The sequence below is a fragment of the Lygodium microphyllum genome, chromosome 20 (genome assembly GCF_053477565.2).
Source record: "Lygodium microphyllum isolate KBCC chromosome 20, Lygodium_microphyllum_v1.1.10, whole genome shotgun sequence".
Taxonomy (NCBI): Eukaryota; Viridiplantae; Streptophyta; class Polypodiopsida; order Schizaeales; family Lygodiaceae; genus Lygodium; species Lygodium microphyllum.
Genome location: NC_141154.1, coordinates 683,741 through 703,884, shown reverse-complemented (window position 1 = coordinate 703,884; position 20,144 = coordinate 683,741). Strand labels below are relative to the sequence as shown.

General features: G+C 40.9%; 1 pseudogene; it reads right to left on the bottom strand.

The window, feature by feature from the left end:
• Positions 1-2,830: 2,830 nt before the first annotated feature.
• LOC148018650 (uncharacterized) overlaps positions 2,831-20,144 on the bottom strand; it is a 26,866-nt pseudogene continuing 9,552 nt past the window's right edge.

Genomic DNA, 20,144 nt, shown 5'->3' with positions numbered 1-20,144 from the left:
TATAGCCATAAGACTCTTATTGGATTTTAGAACCCACTCTTGGTTGCAGATAATCAAATGCATATCTTCAATATAAAATTTTTCCAATAGTGTCTTCTTGAAAGCAACCCAATTAGCATCTTGCATGTACAATTTGATAACTTGGGCTTTCAATTCATGTATAGTGATCAAATAAAATACCAACTCCATGCAAATTGAGAGTCACCCCAAAGAACTCTATCTTTTGAGCATAGTTATGTAAATTCTCATGCTCCACTATTGCATGTAGAGCAATCATCACAATAGTTTCTATTTGAGAAAAAGTTTGCATCACCTATTGTTATTGCTCTACCTACACAAGCATGTTCATATTCTGCACTAACTACTGCAAAACATCACTAGAAACTATGCTTGAAGGTTCTCCCATCCTATCTTTTCTTTTAATGACCTTTCACGTTGGCTTCACCAATATGCGATGGGTTTTGGTCAAAAGGTCATATCCATCGTGAATGAGAGAGAGAAGGAAGTAGAGAATATGAGATAGAAGAGAATAAATGGAATAGAGAAGAGGCACACAAGATAAAGAGAAAGCTCAATGATTCAAAGCACTATGTATTGATAGAACTTGAGATGATAAACAAAATCTCTAAGTATTCAAAGCACTATATTTACTCGAAAGCAATCTCTAAGTATTAGATCTCTTAGAGCTCCTTGGTAGACCAAAAACATGCACCAAATCCCAGCTCCTTCTTTGCTACTCAAATGGAAAATCTGATTGTTCCATTGGCTCCAAAAGGGGGGTAAAACTCAAGGACACTTGATCAGTATTTTCCAAGATCGCCTTCTTCTTCTCCTAGTCTGGAGTGTTATTTGCTGCTTGAAAATTGTGATCTTGCCATGCATAAACTCAGAAGATCCTCCTTTTGCATAAAGATCTCTTGAATTTGGTTGAAAAGTCACTTAGTTTTTGCATGTCACCCTATTCTAGAAGTTTTCTACTCCTTTTTAGGATATTTACAACAAATAATATCCAAAATATAAAAAATATGCTAAACTTATAAAAAATCTTGTATTTTGGAATTATCCAAACTATGGACACTAACACTAATTACTAATATGGCATTGACTCTCTAGATTAATAACAAAGCTAGATAATGATGCACTCCGGGGTTTTTTACATTGTGTTGGTGTAGGAGTATGACACCATCATGAGCTTTTCCAAGCAAGTTGGAATTGAAATGGGATGGTCCTTATAAAATTGTTTGTATAGGAAAGAACAACCCCAAATAGGATTGTCCTTATAAAATTATTCGTATAGGAAAGGAATGGCTCTATAGTCCATTTTTAGCAGTTTACAAGGGGTACAGCTCAAAACTAAATCATTTATTCAATAAAGTGAAGCCCTATTATGTATATGGGCTAATGTTGAACTTGGTGCCTTTATAGGTCCTTCAAGATCCAGCTTAACCTTACAGGAGGTACCAAAAGTATTAGATAGGAAAAGTCATTCCTTAACTTAAGGCGCATCCATATTTTGATGCCAAGAGGCATATTCCACGGTGGATTCCGTGAGGTTTTACGGTGGATTCCGTAAACTTAGATGACCGGGGCTCATACACAAAGAGGATTCTTTGTGCGAGAAGTTGATGGGGACACCTGTCCTTTTCGGGCGTTTCATTAATTTAGTGTGTACATGGGTGATTCCGCAAAATGCATATTAAATTAATAAACGTTTATGAGTTTAGAGTGCGCACTCGTAATAAATTAAGGTTAGGATTTATTTCTAACCAATTGATTTATTTATGTAGCTGAAGACTGCTAGGTATTCACTTTTGTCGGTTTAATTGTGTTATTTTACTAACGATTGTGAATGCTTCAGTTGATGTGTAGAGATAGCAGCAGTGGCGGAGGAAAGCATTGGAGTCTAGTGGGTTTTCGACTCTTGGACTAGATTTTGATAGGCGCCACGCCTATATTTTGTTATGTCTATTGAGACATTGATTATTTATTATTATTTTGTATGCGCTTATGCGCCTGGATATGTTATTTCTATTTGGACATTGAGATTGGGCGTGCCAGACACTATGGGCACCGTCCATTAGCTTTATTTTACTATTTTTGTAGAAAGCAAACTCAAAAGCTAAAAGCTTGTCATATTTTTGTAATTGGGCTATTATTGAGCATGAAGATTGGAAATATACATAAAATACATGCTTTGTGAAGCGCTCACACAAGGCATGGGGGAGATTGAACCCAATTTGTCTCTTGCCTCTTGTCGTGCTTGCTTTTACATGGGTTTTTGTGCTAAAAAGTAGAGTACTTTGTTCTTGGGGACCTTCCGGGATTCACCACGTGAGCTAACTACGACCGATCTGCGCACCAGTGGTATCAGAGCGGAGCAGAGATCAAGAGCTTCCAATCGCTACCAATCTCGGGCAAAGGCGGAGCTCCAGGGACAAACGGGCTCTACAATCAATCTCATCGCGAACCGTCGATACAGGCAGACTTCTGGCGATCAAGAACCCCTGTTTCCACTGTCAGATCGCGAAGGACCAAGCTCTGCAGGCGGAGGACCACGCATCCATCTCCTTCATGAAGTCGTGGATATACAATAAGAAGCTCATATCTTTTTTCTTCCAAAAAGCTTAGTCTTCAAGCTTAAAGACTTAGGAATTGAAGAAGTCCCACAAAAATTCACAACGAGGTGTCTGAGAATGCCCGCGAATTTCGCGACGTCAGCAAACGTCTACCCACGTCCTCCACGAATTGCGCCGTTTTCAGTCGACTCTCCCTCCTTAATAAGCCTAAGTTACTAAGCTTATTAAGCTTAAGCTTAATTACTTCAGCTAAGTCACACAACTCTTATCAAGTCACACTGGGCAAACAAGTTCAGTAACTCCGGGTCTCGCACTTCTGAAGTCAAGTTCCGTAAGTCGACAATAATCAAGTTCTGCAAGTCGGCCTAAGTCCAGCAAGTCAACAACTCTGCAAGTCTGCTAAGTCTGCAACTCTGCAAGTCAGACTAAATCAGAACTAACTAGTGCTTAAAACTCATAGAAGACTTGTTCGTATGCAAAAACTCTGAACTGGAAAGTTATTCGCAACAAGCTGTTCTACCTATCTACAAGTTTGTTGAAGTACTTTCAGCAAACAGAGACAGAAATATTGCAGAATTTCTGAAAATTGAAGAAGAAAATACCCAAAAATACATAGCCTTGTAACCCCAAATTTGAGCTACGCTCATCCCGCTAACTGATTTTGAGTGAGAAAGGTTTGTTGAGTTTTACAGGATGACTACCCCACATATGGATGATCCTATGGCTGAAGACGATCTACCTGAGCCTACCATGGAACAAAAGCTGGATCTTATCATGCTGCAATTGGAAGAAGAGCGAAGAGCTAGGCAAGCCTTGCAAGCGCAATTGACAAAGCTACAAGGAGCGTCCACTGACAAAGAAGAACCCCAAGCTGAAGATTTGATTCGCCGTACCATCGACGCCACTCTTGAAGCACAAACCATTCGCAAGGAATCCAAGATAAGTAAACGAAGTTTCAAGTTTCGCACTTTCAATGGCATAAGAGAAGGAAAGACTGTTTTATCATTCATTAGTCAGTTTGATGACTATTTCCATGAGGAAACTTATCCCGAGAAAGATAAAATCAAGTGTGTTACTAATCATCTGATAGACAGAGCATCACTTTGGTGGACTGTAGTCCGCAAGAGCATAGAATGTCCTGCTACATGGGAAGATTTCAAGAAGAAGTTCATGCAAAATTTCCTACCACCGCAATTTCATGAGAAGGCTATCAAGCAATGGGATTTACTTCAACAGCGCGATCGTGAGCCTATTCCACAGTATACAGAGCATTTTTGGAATGCACTCCTACAGCTACGCATGCTTGAAGATGTACCAGAGATGACACATAAGCGGAAGTATATGTCTGGACTTCTTGGACATTACTACGCTGAGGTGAATATGTTCAAGCCTGCTACCCTTGAAGACGCCATCTCCTTATCCCACGACACTGAAGATAAGTTACGCGGAAGAGATCGACGACCACAATCATTCCAAGCAAACGGTAATTATGGATCTAAACAATTCAGTTCCAATTTCAGAAGGTTTAATCCAGGTCGTTTCTCATCACCATCTTTCCGCAAGAATTGGCCTAAACCACCTGCATTACCATCCACTGTCAATCCAAATTCTAAACCTATTCCACAAGCAAATCCAAATATACCCAGACTCCCAGCCATTGCAAATAATGTGACCAAAGCTAAGCCCATCGTATGCTACAAGTGTCACCAGCCAGGGCATCTCGCAGCAAATTGTCATTCAAAGAAGCCATCAGCACATATCAACTACCTTGGAGCTATGGACGAAGATGAGCATGAGGATATGCCAGATTTCACTGAAGAAGAAGATGATCCTACTACTACTTCCGACACTTTACCAGGTATGCCTACTTTACATTCATTATTGACTATGAAATGTATGGTGCATGGAAAAGAAAGAACTATATTGCATGATGACGATAGTACCCATGACTTTATTTCAGCAAAATTGGTAAAGGAATTGAAATTGCATACTGTACCTACGCACTATCGCATAAAAGCTGCATTCTTAGGCACTAGGTACAATGGCACACAAGAAGTTCAAGATTTAGAAATTCAAATTGGTCCATATATTGAAAGAAGAAATTTCTTAGTTGTCCCATTACAGTCAAGCGACATTATTCTAGGAATGCCATGGAGACACCAACATAATCCCAATATAGATTATTCCACACACACAATGAATATTAATTTTCAAGGAAAATCTATTACATTATTTGGTATGCATGCATCTCATATCTTTCCACTACTTTCGCATACTCAAGCAAAACGTGCATTACGCAAGAATACTAAATCATATCTCATTTGGGTAAATGAATTGCATGCAAAGGAAAATCATATGCACCCTAGGCATAAGGAATTTCTCGCATATTTTAAGGACTGTTTTTCAGAAGACCTACCACCAGGTTTACCTCCATTCCGTCCAGAAGACCATAAGATTGACCTAATACCTGGCACACAACCACCTTGCAAAGCCCCATATAGGCACAATCAAATAGAGCAAAAAGAAATCCAGAGTCAAGTTGAAGAATTACTAAATAGAGGCTTAATTCGACCTAGCAGTTCTCCATTTGGTGCACCTGTGCTCTTAGTCAAGAAAAAGAATAATACTTATCGGATGTGTATTGACTACCGAGCATTAAACAAGATCACTGTAAAGAATAGGTATCCTATACCTAGAGTTGATGACCTTATGGACAAACTGCAAGGATCTTCTATATTTAGTAAAATTGACCTTAAGTCTGGATATCATCAGGTGAGGCTAGATAGATCCGACATATTTAAGACTGCATTCAGGACACAATTTGGCCATTACGAATTCTTAGTCATGCCATTCGGATTAACTAATGCACCTGCTACTTTCAGTAGAATGATGAACCGTATTTTTCTAAAATATCAATATTGTGTGATTGTTTTCTTTGATGATATTTTAGTGTTCAGTCAAAGTGAAAAAGAGCATTATGAGCATTTATCATTAGTTTTTCAATTACTGAAAGAAAATCAATTGTTTGCAAATCCTGACAAGAGTGAATTCTTTAAGACAGAAATAGAATATCTAGGTCATATTGTATCAAAAGAAGGAATAAAAGTTGATCCTAAGAAAATTGATGCAATATTGCATTGGCCTGTTCCTAAAAATGTACATGAATTATGCTCATTCCTTGGTCTTGCTAGTTTCTATAGGAAGTTTGTACGTAATTTCTCATTACTTTCCTTACCATTGATCAAACTTCTTAAGAAAGGCATTGTTTATCAATGGACTGAAAACCAGCAGAAATCCTTTGATTTACTCAAACGTGCATTAACCAATGCCCCTGTTCTACAATTGCCTGACTTTAACAGACCATTCTTTTTAGTTGTGACCGATGCTAGCGGATCAGGAATAGGAGCCATGCTAATGCAAGACAACCATCCAATAGCATATTCTAGTTCTAAGCTGAAACCCTCTGAGCTTAAATATTCCACTTATGACAAGGAACTCTTAGCAGTTGTCCAAGCATTAAAACAATGGAAGCATTATTTAATGGGTTCAGAATTCATGATAAAGACCGACCAGCAAAGCATTAGACATCTACTTAGCCAACCCCAAATTTCTGACCGTCATATCAAATGGGCTTCATTCATTCAAAGTTTCCATCCTATCATTCAATACCAACCTGGAAAAGAAAATGTAGTTGCTGATGCATTGAGTAGAAGACCTGCAATTCATAACATTTCTATCATATCTTTTGATTCTTTGATTGCCATGAAAGACACATATCACCAGGATATTACTTTTCATTCTGATTGGCAAAAATTAGTTCAAAATAATTTCATTCCTGTTGATTCATTGTCATATAATGATGGATTCATGTTCTTTGAAAAAAAGACTGTGTGTTACTATTCCATTCCGATCTTTTGTTTTGAATGAAATTCATTGTCCCCCATATCAAGGTTATAGAGGTATCATTTCTACATTACGCATGTTAACTGAAGATTTTTATTGGCCGCATATGGATGCAGATGTATCTAATTTTGTTTCTGAATGTTTGATTTGTCAAAGAATAAAGAGACATCATGGTAAACAGTATGGACTATTAATGCCTTTGTCTATTCCATCTAAACCTTGGGAACATATATCTATGGATTTCATTATTGGTTTACCACATACTAAATCAAACCATGACATGATTTGGACAATTGTAGATAGATTTAGTAAGCAAGCATATTTCATTACATGTAAGAAAACTTTAACAGCATCACAAGCAGCACAGTTATTTTTGAAAACTGTTTTTACTAACCATGGATTGCTGAAAGTGATTATTTCAGATAGAGATTCTAGATTTTGTAATAATTTTTGGATTACACTGTTTGCAAATCTAGACACAAAGATTGATTTCTCATCTGCATTTCATCCAGAAACGAATGGACAAACAGAAGCCACAAATAGCACCATTCTAGATCTTTTACATGCATACACTATCTCTAAACCTCAGACATGGGATACTCATTTACATTTATTACAGTTTGCATACAACAATACACCGCACACATCTACAAAGAAAGCACCTTTTGAAGTTATTTATGGATATAGATTATCTACACTTGTTGCATCTTTGTCTAATAGAATACAAAGTGCCGATGATATTGCTGTTATGCATAACACTATTTTTGATGAAGTAAAGGATATGATTGCTAAAGCCCAACAATCATATACCAAACAAGCCAACAAGAAAAGACAAGCCATGAATTTCAAAGTTGATGATTATGTTTGGCTTAGAATAGAAAAGCGTAGACTGCAAAGTGTAGATAGACATCCAGTTGTTAAATTAGCTCCTAGATTCTACGGACCATTTAGAATCATTCATAAGATTAATGACAATCCATTCAAGTTAGAACTGCCATCTCATTGGAAAATTCATAATACATTTCATATTAGTTTATTGAGACCATTTAGAGGCCAATTACCTATACACCCTATCTATGAAAACCCACCTTTACTAGAAGAAGAGACTGAAATACTTGAACCAGAAGCCATTATAGACACTGACTACATGACCACTAAAACTGGCCGAAGGTATTCTAGATATCTAGTCAAATTTAAGAACCATCCTGTAGAGGAAGCACAATGGATGCACGCTAGAGACCTAAATGCTTTCCCCACTCTGTTAGCTCCACATTGAGCTAATAGCAATTGAGGTCAATTGCTATCCCACCCCGGGGGTATGATGCCAGGAGGCATATTCCACGGTGGATTCCGTGAGGTTTTACGGTGGATTCCGTAAACTTAGATGACCGGGGCTCATACACAAAGAGGATTCTTTGTGCGAGAAGTTGATGGGGACGCCTGTCCTTTTCGGGTGTTTCATTAATTTAGTGTGTACATGGGTGATTCCATAGCGGGTGATTCCGCAAAATGCATATTAAATTAATAAACGTTTATGAGTTTAGAGTGCGCACTCGTAATAAATTAAGGTTAGGATTTATTTCTAACCAATTGATTTATTTATGTAGCTGAAGACTGCTAGGTATTCACTTTTGTCGGTTTAATTGTGTTATTTTACTAACGATTGTGAATGCTTCAGTTGATGTGTAGAGATAGCAGCAGTGGCGGAGGAAAGCATTGGAGTCTAGCGGGTTTTCGACTCTTGGACTAGATTTTGATAGGCGCCACGCCTATATTTTGTTATGTCTATTGAGACATCGATTATTTATTATTATTTTGTATGCGCTTATGCGCCTGGATATATTGTTTCTATTTGGACATTGAGATTGGGCGTGCCAGACGCTATGGGCACCGTCCATTAGCTTTATTTTACTATTTTTGTAGAAAGCAAACTCAAAAGCTAAAAGCTTGTCATATTTTTGTAATTGGGCTATTATTGAGCATGAAGATTGGAAATATACATAAAATACATGCTTTGTGAAGCGCTCACACAAGGCATGGGGGAGATTGAACCCAATTTGTCTCTTGCCTCTTGTCGTGCTTGCTTTTACATGGGTTTTTGTGCTAAAAAGTAGAGTACTTTGTTCTTGGGGACCTTCCGGGATTCACCACGTGAGCTAACTGCGACCGATCTACGCACCATATTTAGAGTAGCATTACCACTATTAAGGCAAAGTGATCTAGTGGAGTAAGGATTATCACATTACTGAGTGGCAAGATAGATCTTTTACGTTGAATATTCAAGTCTATTGCCACCACTATCATAGGATTCTTACTATCATCCCTATTGAGTTAAATGAGGAAGGAGGGATTGTACCTATCTGACACACACTCTCTAGATTAGACTTTGATTGTCATAAGTATGAGTAGGTTAATTGCCATGGCAAGTTGTATCAATGAAGCATGGCTTTATACATTATATTTTGATGGACCTTGAGTGGTTTTTAAAATGGAAGTGTATTTAGACACTACTTTTAACAATAATATGGCAAAATATAAGTCCTTGTTGATGGGATTAAATCTAGCTAGATGTAGTGATATTCAACAATTATTGGTCAAAGGAAATTCACAGCTAGTGATCAACCAATGGAATGGGACCTATAGTGTGAGAGATCCCATTCTAAGGATATACCTTTGTATAACCTTGGATGCCCTTGAGATCTTTGAGGCGGTGTTTCCAATTGAATCCTTGATATAGTAGAATTGCTTTATAGATTCCTCACTAACTAATGCCCATCACCTCCCCCCCTAGCGGCAGCAGCGCAGGGTTTAAATAGGGGAGGGGAGGGGGATCCTCCCTCTCCTTCGTGTCAGCATGCATGGTACTTCCCCCTGCAAGCTCCCACCGAGGAGCTTCCGACTCCTTTCTATTCCCCTCCCCTTCCAGCACAACAGTTGGCTGGGGAGGGGAATAATAAAATTATCATTTTTTAAAAAAAGATACCTCATTATCCCCATTACTTAAAAGGGGGTTCATGTGTGAATTTCAATTTTTGATATATTACAGAGTTCAATAGAAAATACAATCTCAATCCCATAAACCAAACTAAAAGGTGTATTATTAGTTGTCACCTTGTAGGCTATGATACACCAAGAGTGCCTCTAGCAAATGCTCATCCTAGTCACATCTATTCTCAACTACTGTCTTGGTTAGAATTGTCATCACAATACGATTAGTAACTTCTATAGAACCATTGGCTTGTGTGAATAATAAAGAGTAGACTTTCGATGTTTAATTTTATAAAAATCCATCAATTCTAAAATTAAGTTATTGAAAAAATGAGATCCAAGATCGCTAACCAACTCTAGGGGATAGCCAGAGCGAGTAATAATATTCTCATAAAGCAATAGAGCTTCATCCTTGCCTCCATTAGTTTTAAGTGCTCTAGCCTCCACCCATTTACTTACAAATTGATGGACCAAAAACTGGGCCGGCACTGGCTCATGCACTAGTCGGGCCTCGTCACTACGCACAAGACAACCCCTCGGCCTCGCGGCCAGGAGCGTCTATCAAAATCTCTGCCTTCCTAAACATTGCGTTTGTAATACGTTGTAGTCCAACTGATCCTAACCCAATATTACTCCTTAGAGGGAGTCCCTTTCACATAGCCAAAAGGCTCGAATCACATACACATGGGGTTCCTCCTATGGCTGAATGCCGTCAACCCTCTGCGACTCTCCTACACCTTGGGGATTGGCCTCTCGATGCGTCGCTCAACATATAAACATTTCGCACAAAAGTCCACTCAAGGTACCATTTAATCGTATACAGGAATGTACCATTGTCCTTACTTCTCTTTTCCCTAGACCCCACGACTAGCCTATGGCTTAGGGTGTCCTGTCTCTCACTCAATGTGGGTCAAGGTCCTAATGAAAACAATTGCTGTGCATCCAGGATTTCTGATACCTTTAAATATTATCATGATTTATGCATATTGTGGATGCCAAGTGCTCAAACAATTATGAAATCAATATTGTGCACATGCGGAAAACATCCTTTCAATGATTTTCAACTACCGTTCTTATGCGGCGTTGCACGAACCTAGCACCGAGGGAACCCTCATGCTACTAGGCCCTTATTTTATAATTATTCACCGACCTATATGGCATGAAAAAAAAAAACAGCAATCTTTTCATCATTTTACTCCACATTTAGACACACTTTAACCAATCTACCCTCCCATCGATCAAATGTTGCATTGTTGTATAGATTTATAGGGCATTTTGCCATCATTTTATGTATAAAAAGCGGGAAAAACACACTAGAACAAGAAAGTGGGGTTGAACTGAGGAAAATCCTCATGCTTCAGTCCCCACAAACATTCACAAACATTGCTCTTAATTTTCATTAATTTTCCGCACCCAAAATGCATTTTTCTCCTATTTTTAGTGATTTTTCTCTATTTTCCTTGTATTTTTCCTTATTTTCTGCATTATTTTATTACTGAAAATTCAAAATAGGTTATGGGCTGTGGCCCTTAGTTCCTTCTTGCAGCAAAATTGAAATTTTAGTTGGTGTTTCTATTCATTTTCCCATTTTTATGCCGAAAAACATCATTTTCCCTTGATTTTTCATATTTTACGTGTTTTAATGTATTATTTTGAACCACAAGATGCATATTTTTCTGATTTTCTGATTATGATCAGCAAGTACTCATGGAAAACAGCAACTTAAACAATTTTTAGCCCACATGAACAACATTTTATCAATCAAAAGCCATGAAATCTCAAATTTCCTTTGAAAAAATTGAATTACCGCTTATTTGCGTGTTTCAGGTTTCATGTCCATGGCTGCAAATCTGAAAATCAGCAGCACTTCATGTCCAGCACAATCACAAATCACCATTTCCAGCCCGTGGAGCAATCCGATCCATGCCGGACAAGCCTCCATCATTCTTTCTTCTTCCTTCTTCTTCCCACATGAACTTGCCTTAGAGGAGAGAGAGGGAGGAGAGAGAAAGACTGAAATCAGAGATCTTCAAAGAGGGCATCATTCGATGGGCGAAGGGTGGCGATATGATCAGCACGGAGAATGTAGGCAAGCCCCATGATCAAATGGGTAGGTTGTTTGCAGGCAGGGATCACCCTCATCCATCAAGAAGGCGCAATTTTTAGCCGCTTGCAGACGTCGTGCTCCTCCATCTCTTCACTATTTTTTTTCCCCTAAAATGTTAAGTGGCATCAAATTCCCCAACTCCCCAAAGGTCATGACCACTTAACCAAAGTTTGGTCCACCTTTTCAAATCTTGCCCGGTTTCTTGGCCATTTTCCTGTCCGGACTCCGAATTGAGCTCTGAAAAATCCTGGGCGTCCCGCTTAGCATCCCGCATTGGCCAGTAGCTCGTGTCAACCCGCACGACTGTTTGAAAAATTATGAAAAATCAACAAGTGTGGCTCGGGCGCCTTTAAAGCACTTTGACGCTTAAAATCGTCCTAGATCGAGCCGCCGCCTTTGATAATGAATATTTTTCCCTTGATATTCATAATTTTTAGCTATTTTTAAGCACTTTTTGGCACCAAAATTCCGCTCTCATTGGCGACCACGGGATAGGGCGACTCAGCCCGTCGAATCCACGAACATATCTGCACATAAACAACCAAAGAAGCATCAAACTGATACAAAACGAATGTATAATAAACCTCAGCATAATGCTCCCCCTATCCCTGGACAGAACCAAGGCATGACATCCACAAGGAGTAGACCTAGCATCATCTAATAAAAGATGCGAAGTGAGTCACTAACCAGCTGCTCCAACACAGCCAAACTAAAAAAAACCTATCAAAGAGGTTGCCCTAAGTGGTAGTCTGCACTACTTACCAACTAAAGACAACACAACTAGGAGCTCCTACAAGGCGAGGACTCCTATAGCCTGACCAAAGAATATTTTCTTTCAGTATATTTCTTCTTTTAGGGTTTTTATTTTATCCATCATACTTGGGCATGTAAAAAGGAGGGAGCTGAGCGTAGTGACCCAAGGAGAACAGGGCATCGGCCTCAGGACCTATCTCGGTACCCAAGAACCTACCAAGCGCTCGCAAGGCGACACTTAATCCTTTTCTAACGCTCACTTTTATTTTCGCTCCAACCTTCCTTGTTTTGTCATCATTTTTTTTCAGCAAGAAGCCACCCCTAGGAAGACAAGGTATCGGCCCCAGGTCTGACTCGTCCCCAGGAACCTACCAGGCCCTCGCAAGGCAATGATCAACTGCTTATATATTTTTATTTATTTTCTTTTCTTTGATAGGGGTTATAACCCCTTTTTACACACCTTCGTATTTATATTCATCTTCTAGGATGTACAAAATTTCTTGGCATCATCATTATTATCTTCTGGCAGGCTTCTCTAACTGCCTCACTACTAATAAGAACTCCTAGAACGGCTGCCTAGCACGCTAGCAAAACAGGGCCACTAGGACTTCCTTCTAAAACAGGTCTTTCGATGCTTGACAATGTCTTTATAGGAGGCAATAACTACTCCGACCTCCCTCAAACATACTCAACCTAAACCTGGGACTTCATGCCTTGGTTGCCGATCCCCAACAAAAATGTGTCCCCTCGACAAGTACAAATACACATACAACAGGAAAGAAAAGTACTCATAAAGGAGAGGTATCACCTGGATTGGCCACAAGAAGCTTCCATTGCAGTAAAGGCTCCTCCAGGCTCCACAAAATTCCACAAACCACGAAACCTGTCCAACACAATACTTAAAACAAAAACCCGATTAAACGCACCCGCACGAGACAGGGAAATGGCCCTCTTGGCCTAATGAAATAAAATACTTCACTACAAAACTAAATCGGCCCTCTTGGCCTAATGAAATAAAATACTTCACTACAAAACTAAATTGGCCCTCTTGGCCTAATGAAATCAAACAAGACTATGCATAACATCCTCCTGGAAACAATCATGATAGACATCAAAGCATACCATTCCCAGGGAAACAGGGTTCGTAGCCCTAAACTAGGTGCATTAAATTATGACCTATCCCTCCTGCGTATATTGCAAGAGGTGTTCACATCACATGTCGTCTAATCAGTCTATGGGTCCCAGATAATAAAGGCAGATGAGTCTCGCTTACCCTCTGCATCACCCAAATCAACCATCGTCTGCCAAAGAGGGCATGTTCAGAAAGCATACCCCACAAACGACCGGGTCCTGTCTCACCATCAATAGATATATCGAGACAAGGGCCACAATTAAAGAAGAGGTCTTCTTCATACGCAAAATTAGCCAAAGAATCGGCAAACTGATTCCAATTCCGTGGAATCAGCTGAAAAGACACTCTATCGAATTCGTCTAGTAGGGTAATGGCAGTATGATGGTACATACAAAGGATGGGGTTTCGTACCATGTACGTCCCATTGACTTGATTTAAAACCAACTGAGAGTCCCCTTTCACCAATAACTGGCGGATACCACCCTTCTTTGCAATATTCAAACCCATAATCAGGGCTTTGTATTCTGCCATATTATTGGTAAAATTCGCCCCGAGATAAGCAGCTAACTTCATGACAATGCGTCATCGGGGGTCTCGGATGACAACTCCTACACTTCCTTTTTTGCATGCACCCCTGGACGCCCCATCAAAGTACAAGGTGTACGTCCATAAAGGGTTTACATATCCCGCCATCCGGAACTCTACTCGTAATTATGGTAATCAAAATTCAGCATATTCAACGGGTGGTCTGTAGGCTCCATCCCTCCATCATCATTGAATTCAACAGGGATGCTCGTCAAAATTTGTAGGCAGTGATGGCAGAAGACCTTGATCTCCCAAATAAATGTCCCGCCTTCTTGCTCAATCACCTTGTATCCTTTGCTCCACCAAATGAGCTTTCCATGATGATACCTCTATTCCAAATATGGGTGTTCTAAATAAGGGATCAGACGACCCATCAACCTCTATCACGATTTCCTTGCAGATGTTTGATCGATCTCTCCTAGACCTGCAAGGCAGTCATATCATTAGTGCAATCAAAAATAATAAGGTTTAATCTTATTAAGATTAACCTTATTTTTAAATTCTAACCCCTCAAGGTCAGCTAACAAGACTGTGGATTTATTCTTTCCTATTCTAACGATCCGATAAGGCCCGTCCTATTTGGGCTCTAGCTTGCCTGGAAATAATTCACGTCGTGCATCATAGTATAGAACAAGTTGTCCTTTCTTGAAGGTGTATTTCTTGGCTTTGAGATCGTGTAGCTGCTTCATTCGGCGCTTCGCCACTTCTTGGTGCAATAAGCTCTGCATCTTAAGCTCATCTAAATGTGCCAGTGTCGTCAAGCGCTCAAAAAGTGCGTCTTCATCACTCAAAGAATGATTGATGGCAAACCGAATAGTCGGCAGCTCAATTTCTAAAGGCAAGACACACTCCTCCCCATATACTAACTTGAACGGGATATGGCCAGTGGCTCGTTTGAAGGTCGTATTATAGGCCCACACAGCCACGTATAACTTTTTATCCCAATCTCGTTTCTTTTCTGACACAATTTTGGACAGGATGCCCACAAGCTGCTTGTTGGTGCTTTCAACTTGCCCATTGGCTTGCGGATTATATGGGGTTGTCTTGTTATGCTTGATTTGCCACAACTCTGTCAAACCTTTAATCACCTTATTCAGGAAATGGGTTCCGCGGTCCGACACTAATTCTTTCGGCGGACCAAACTAGCATATTATCTGCTCTAAAAGGAAACTAGCAGTTTCTTTAGCATCATCTTTCCTTGCTGCACGTGCTTCTGACCACTTTGTGAAGTAGTCAATTGCTACAATGATGTACCTCTTTTGCGTAGTCGACGACGGAGTAATAGGACCCACAAAGTCTATTCTCCACTTTTCAAATGGAAGTATCGCCATAATAGGAGTGAGTTGTCGTTTCCTATTCTCTCGACTATCATGTCGTTGGCAAATATCGCATCTCTTAACATACGCAAATGCATCTTGGAAGATGGCAGGCCACCAATAACCTGCTCTTAAAGCCTTTTGTGCTGTAAGCTGTCCAGCAAAATGGCCACCGCAAGCAGAATCATGGCACTCTTCCAAAATGAATGGCACCTCGTCAGGCATCACACACCGGCAATAAATATCATCAACCCCTTGCCGATATAATGTACCTACGATCAAAGCAAACTTTAACGTTTGTTGCTTAATTTTCCTTCTCTCAGCTTTAGATAATTCGGAACCCGCCTCTCCTGTTGATAAATAATGCGTTATTGCAGCATACCAGGAGGGAATAGATGCCGTATCTATTTTAAATAACAACTCCACGTCACTACCTTCAGCCACAGATTCTTTCGGCTCCCCAAAGTCCACAAGACATTCCACGATGCCTTGCAACCTTGGTGGCTTACTCATGATTTCATAATCAAATTCCTGTAGAGTGATCAACCACTTCGCTAGATGATCAGGCGGATGTAGCTTATTCAACAATAATCGAAGCCCCTCCGCCTTCGTATAAAGCACGACTTTCTCATAGAGAATATAATGCCTGAATTTCTTGGTCCCAAAGACCATCGCTAGACACAACTTCTCCATGTAGGTATAATTGATTTCAGATACCCCTAGCTTTCGACTAGCAAAAGCAATCGGGTGGTACCACTTCTCTTCCCAAATTTGGGCTAAACAGCAGCCGATACTATACATGGTGGCTGCTGAAAATATATAGAATATCTCACCTCTTTTAGGTGCTTTTAAAACGGGCGCTCTTACTAGCTCTTGTTTCACATCCTCGAATGCTACCTTACAAGGGCCACCCCATAAAAACGAATAGCTAAAGGACAATAAATTTGTAAGCGGCAACGTTCTTTCTGCTAAGGCGTTGATGAATCTATGGTAGTAACCAACCGAAGACAGAAAGCTATGAACTTCCTTTGGAGTGCGTGGTGGACCCATGGCAACTATAACTTTAACCTTCTAGGGGTCTGTCGCAATTCCTACCGAACTGACCACATGACCCAGCAACAGCCCATAAGGTACTCCAAAAACACACTTCCTTGGGTTTAGGGCAATGCAAAATTGTCTACAACGCTCAAAGCATTTTCTTAAAATGATCAACTGCCTTCCTCTCACGGTGGCGGCCCCTAAGTCATCAATAAATACCTTCAACTCTTCAGGGGATATGTCAGCGAATGTCTTATCTACTGTTCGTTGGCACGAACCAGGCGCATTGCATAAACCAAAGGCCATCACATGGTACGCAAAAGTACCAAATACAGTGATAAAAGTTGTTTTCAACTTATCCTCTTCTGCAATTGCCATTTGGTTGTATCATGCAAAGCAATCCATAAACGAATATATCTCCCTACCCTCTAATTGATCCAAAATCTGGTTAATAAATGGCAACGGGTAGTAGTCCTTAACTGTCTACTTATTCAGCTCCCTAAATTCTACACATAATCGGATTTGATTATTCTTATTCTTTCTTATCACAACCGGCGAACACCATTCCGTGTGTTGCACAGGAAAAATCAAACCCGCTTTTCGAAGCTTCTGTAACTCTTCAAACAGCCCATCCCTCAGTTCGAAAGGCATACGCCTTACTTTCTGCCGTACAGGATGATTGCCCTCTTTCAACGGAATTGTATGAACAGCAAGACTAGGAGGAATGCCTCTCAACTCATCATAATTCCAGGCAAAGATATCACTATTCCTGGATCAAGGCCACATAGTCCTCCCTTTCTGTTGTGCTGAGCATAGAACCTAATTTGATTGGCCGCGAATCATCAAGCGTACCAAGGTCTAGCTCGATAACATCTGCATCTCTAATATGATCTTGGCCCTCTATCGGCTCATTCAAAGTGATCTGATAGATGTCTTCTGTGGTTGATCCCTCCTTGGACTCATCACTCGATGATGTCTCACTGGCAGATAAATCTTCTAATGTCTCCAATTCTGTAGAAGATAGAGGAGCTCTCTCACTCTGCGGGGACTCAGGATAAGCATCAACCACCACACGCTGGGCACCTCTACCAAACATTGGCCGACTGGCGGGTATATCCACTTGACAGTCCGCTTGCAAGATCCAAGGTCATCCGAGTAATACTTGGTAACTTGGACGGCCTGCAAAACGAATCACCCTAAAGTCCAACAGGCATTCTACATTGGCAACAGTAACATGGACCTTAGTAATGCAGCCTTCCGGCTGTCTCAAACTATCATCTGCCATTCTGAGAATTGTGGAGGTATCTTTCTGGATCGCAAGACCCAACCGTTCCATCAGTTCAGAACTCATAATGTTAACAGATGATCTCGTGTCGACAATGGCATAGTCTACTAATATCCCATCGACATAGGCCGCAACCCTTGGGCAATGCTTCTCAGCATGCTCGAAGCAGTCATTACCAACTCGCGCAATACCCAAAGGTTCTACGATATACCCGGTACGTAGGATCTTTCTAAATTCCTTGCGTACTCCTGGGGAAAGCTTAATAAGCTGTAAAAGATTCACATCCGGCTTGACTTCGCAAAGAGAGCTCGCCAAATCGAATTCATGATAGTTTGATAGAGCTCGCTTTTCACGCCAAACCATCCGCTCTTTAGGTCGTTGAACTGGCTTTAATGCCTCCTTTTTAACTTTCACCTTCTTTGGTGGTTCCTTATCGGCTTTACTTTCCACGGGCTTCAAAGGTCCCCCTTCCATGGAAGGATCCAAAACTTGTGTTCCTTTGTCGCCTTGTTTAGGGTTTCCGTCGACAGGCTTATCCTTGTCAGCTTCTCTACCCTTTTGACCTCTTGTAAGAACATCTCGCAAATTAGAGGTTTCAGCATCGTTCACGCGTATAGCCTCAATCAAACTAACCCCACAACCACTTGGTAGCTCCTCCAATGTAGTCTTTGGTCGTTGAAGTATTTGTTTAGGCCCATCTTCTCGCTGGGAATCATTTCCTTGGGCACGATGATTAACAGGCCCTGGTTGCCGACTACCTCATTGGAGAGAACTGATCTTACTCCAGCAAGTAGCTGCTAAATGGCCGGATTTTCCACAAATGTCGCACTTAATATTTGGGCAATTTCTTGGATAGTGCTGCCCTCCACACCATTTGCAACTAAACCTCGAAGGTGCACCCTCATCTGGATATCTACTTCCTATCAAGTTTTGTTGTTTTTTAAGGAAGTTGACATCCACGGCTATTTGTCGATACTGCTCCGTAATCATGTCGGTTTAATGCTTCATCATGTCCTTAACCTCGCCAAGAACATTGGAAGAACTCGACTCATAGCCTTGGTCATTACTATGTCGTTCCATCGGCCTAACAATTCGATTAGGCACTGGTTGTTGAGCGACAGGCATGGTGTTAGAATTGACCACTTGGCCTCCACCACTTGGAGCCATTTGACTGCCCGTAGGCATCGATATGCTAGGGGGAGCTGGTAATAAAGGCACATTCTGTATCATGTTCCCTCTCCCATTAGGGTTAGCCATTGCTATACCTTGGCCACTACTGCCATTGGCCATTGCCATATTGTTTCCCAATACTAAACCCATATTCGAATTGCCTCGAGAAGCATAGGCTGCTTGTAGTCGAGATTCCACCTCTTGTGCTCGTGTAATGGCAGTATCTATATCCCCCAAGGGGACACTACTCAACTGCAATTGGATATTAAAGTCCAAACCATGTAGGAAATATTGCAATTGGGCAGCTGCGGGGATGGGAATAGAGGTGTCCAACTTACGGAAAACCTCTTTTATTTTCTTCGCATAAGCACGAATATCCTCGTGTGGTTCTTGGCGGGTCACGTTGAGTACACGCAACCAATATTGCCCACCCCTTTCGGGGGCAAACTCCCTTCGAAAAGCTCCATAAAATGCATCAATATTCAATATGGTTCCGGCTTCTAAACCATGATACCATATAGCGGCTCTTCCTTTGAGAGTCATATTGAAGAACATCATTAAATGTCCTTCTTCTTGAATGCGACAGTTGAACATCAGCTTTTGAAACTCCCTAATGTGGAGTTCCGCATCTTCCTCAACTAACCCATTAAAAATGGGTAGCGGGTAACCTAGAGCCGGCAAATCCATCGTTCCTGCTGGAATTGCAGTAGGTTGCGCCATGACGCGGATTGGATTTGCACTAGGAATAGGGGACGGTGGGGTTACACCTCCCGCAATTGATGTGGACTGGCTTATGGCAGGAAGGGGAGCACTAGAGCTTCCACCTTCTCCTAACTTGCTTCTTGTGGCCCCAAGACCACTAGATCCACTCCCTCGTAAGGGTTCAGCACCGTTACGCTTAGGGGAATATCTCCTAAAAATTTCAGCACATCTCCTAAAAATTTCAGCACGTCGCCTAGCTCTTTCGTCTCTTTCTTGCTTTTGGATTTCTGCTAGACGATGCTTATCAATAAATAACAGATCAATCTCAGTATCCTTTGGCATAAACTACTAGTTGGTCCCTAGAAAACCAGGATTTGAAGACCGCCACTTTTAAGCGGCCCCCGGCAGACGCACCACTGATGGACCAAAAACCGTGCCGGCACTGGCTCATGCACTAGCCGGGCCTCGTCACTACGCATGAGACAACCCCTCGGCCTCGCGGCCAGGAGCGTCTATCAAAATCTCTGCCTTCCTAAACATTGCATTTGTAATACGTTGTAGTCCAACTGATCCTAACCCAATATTACTC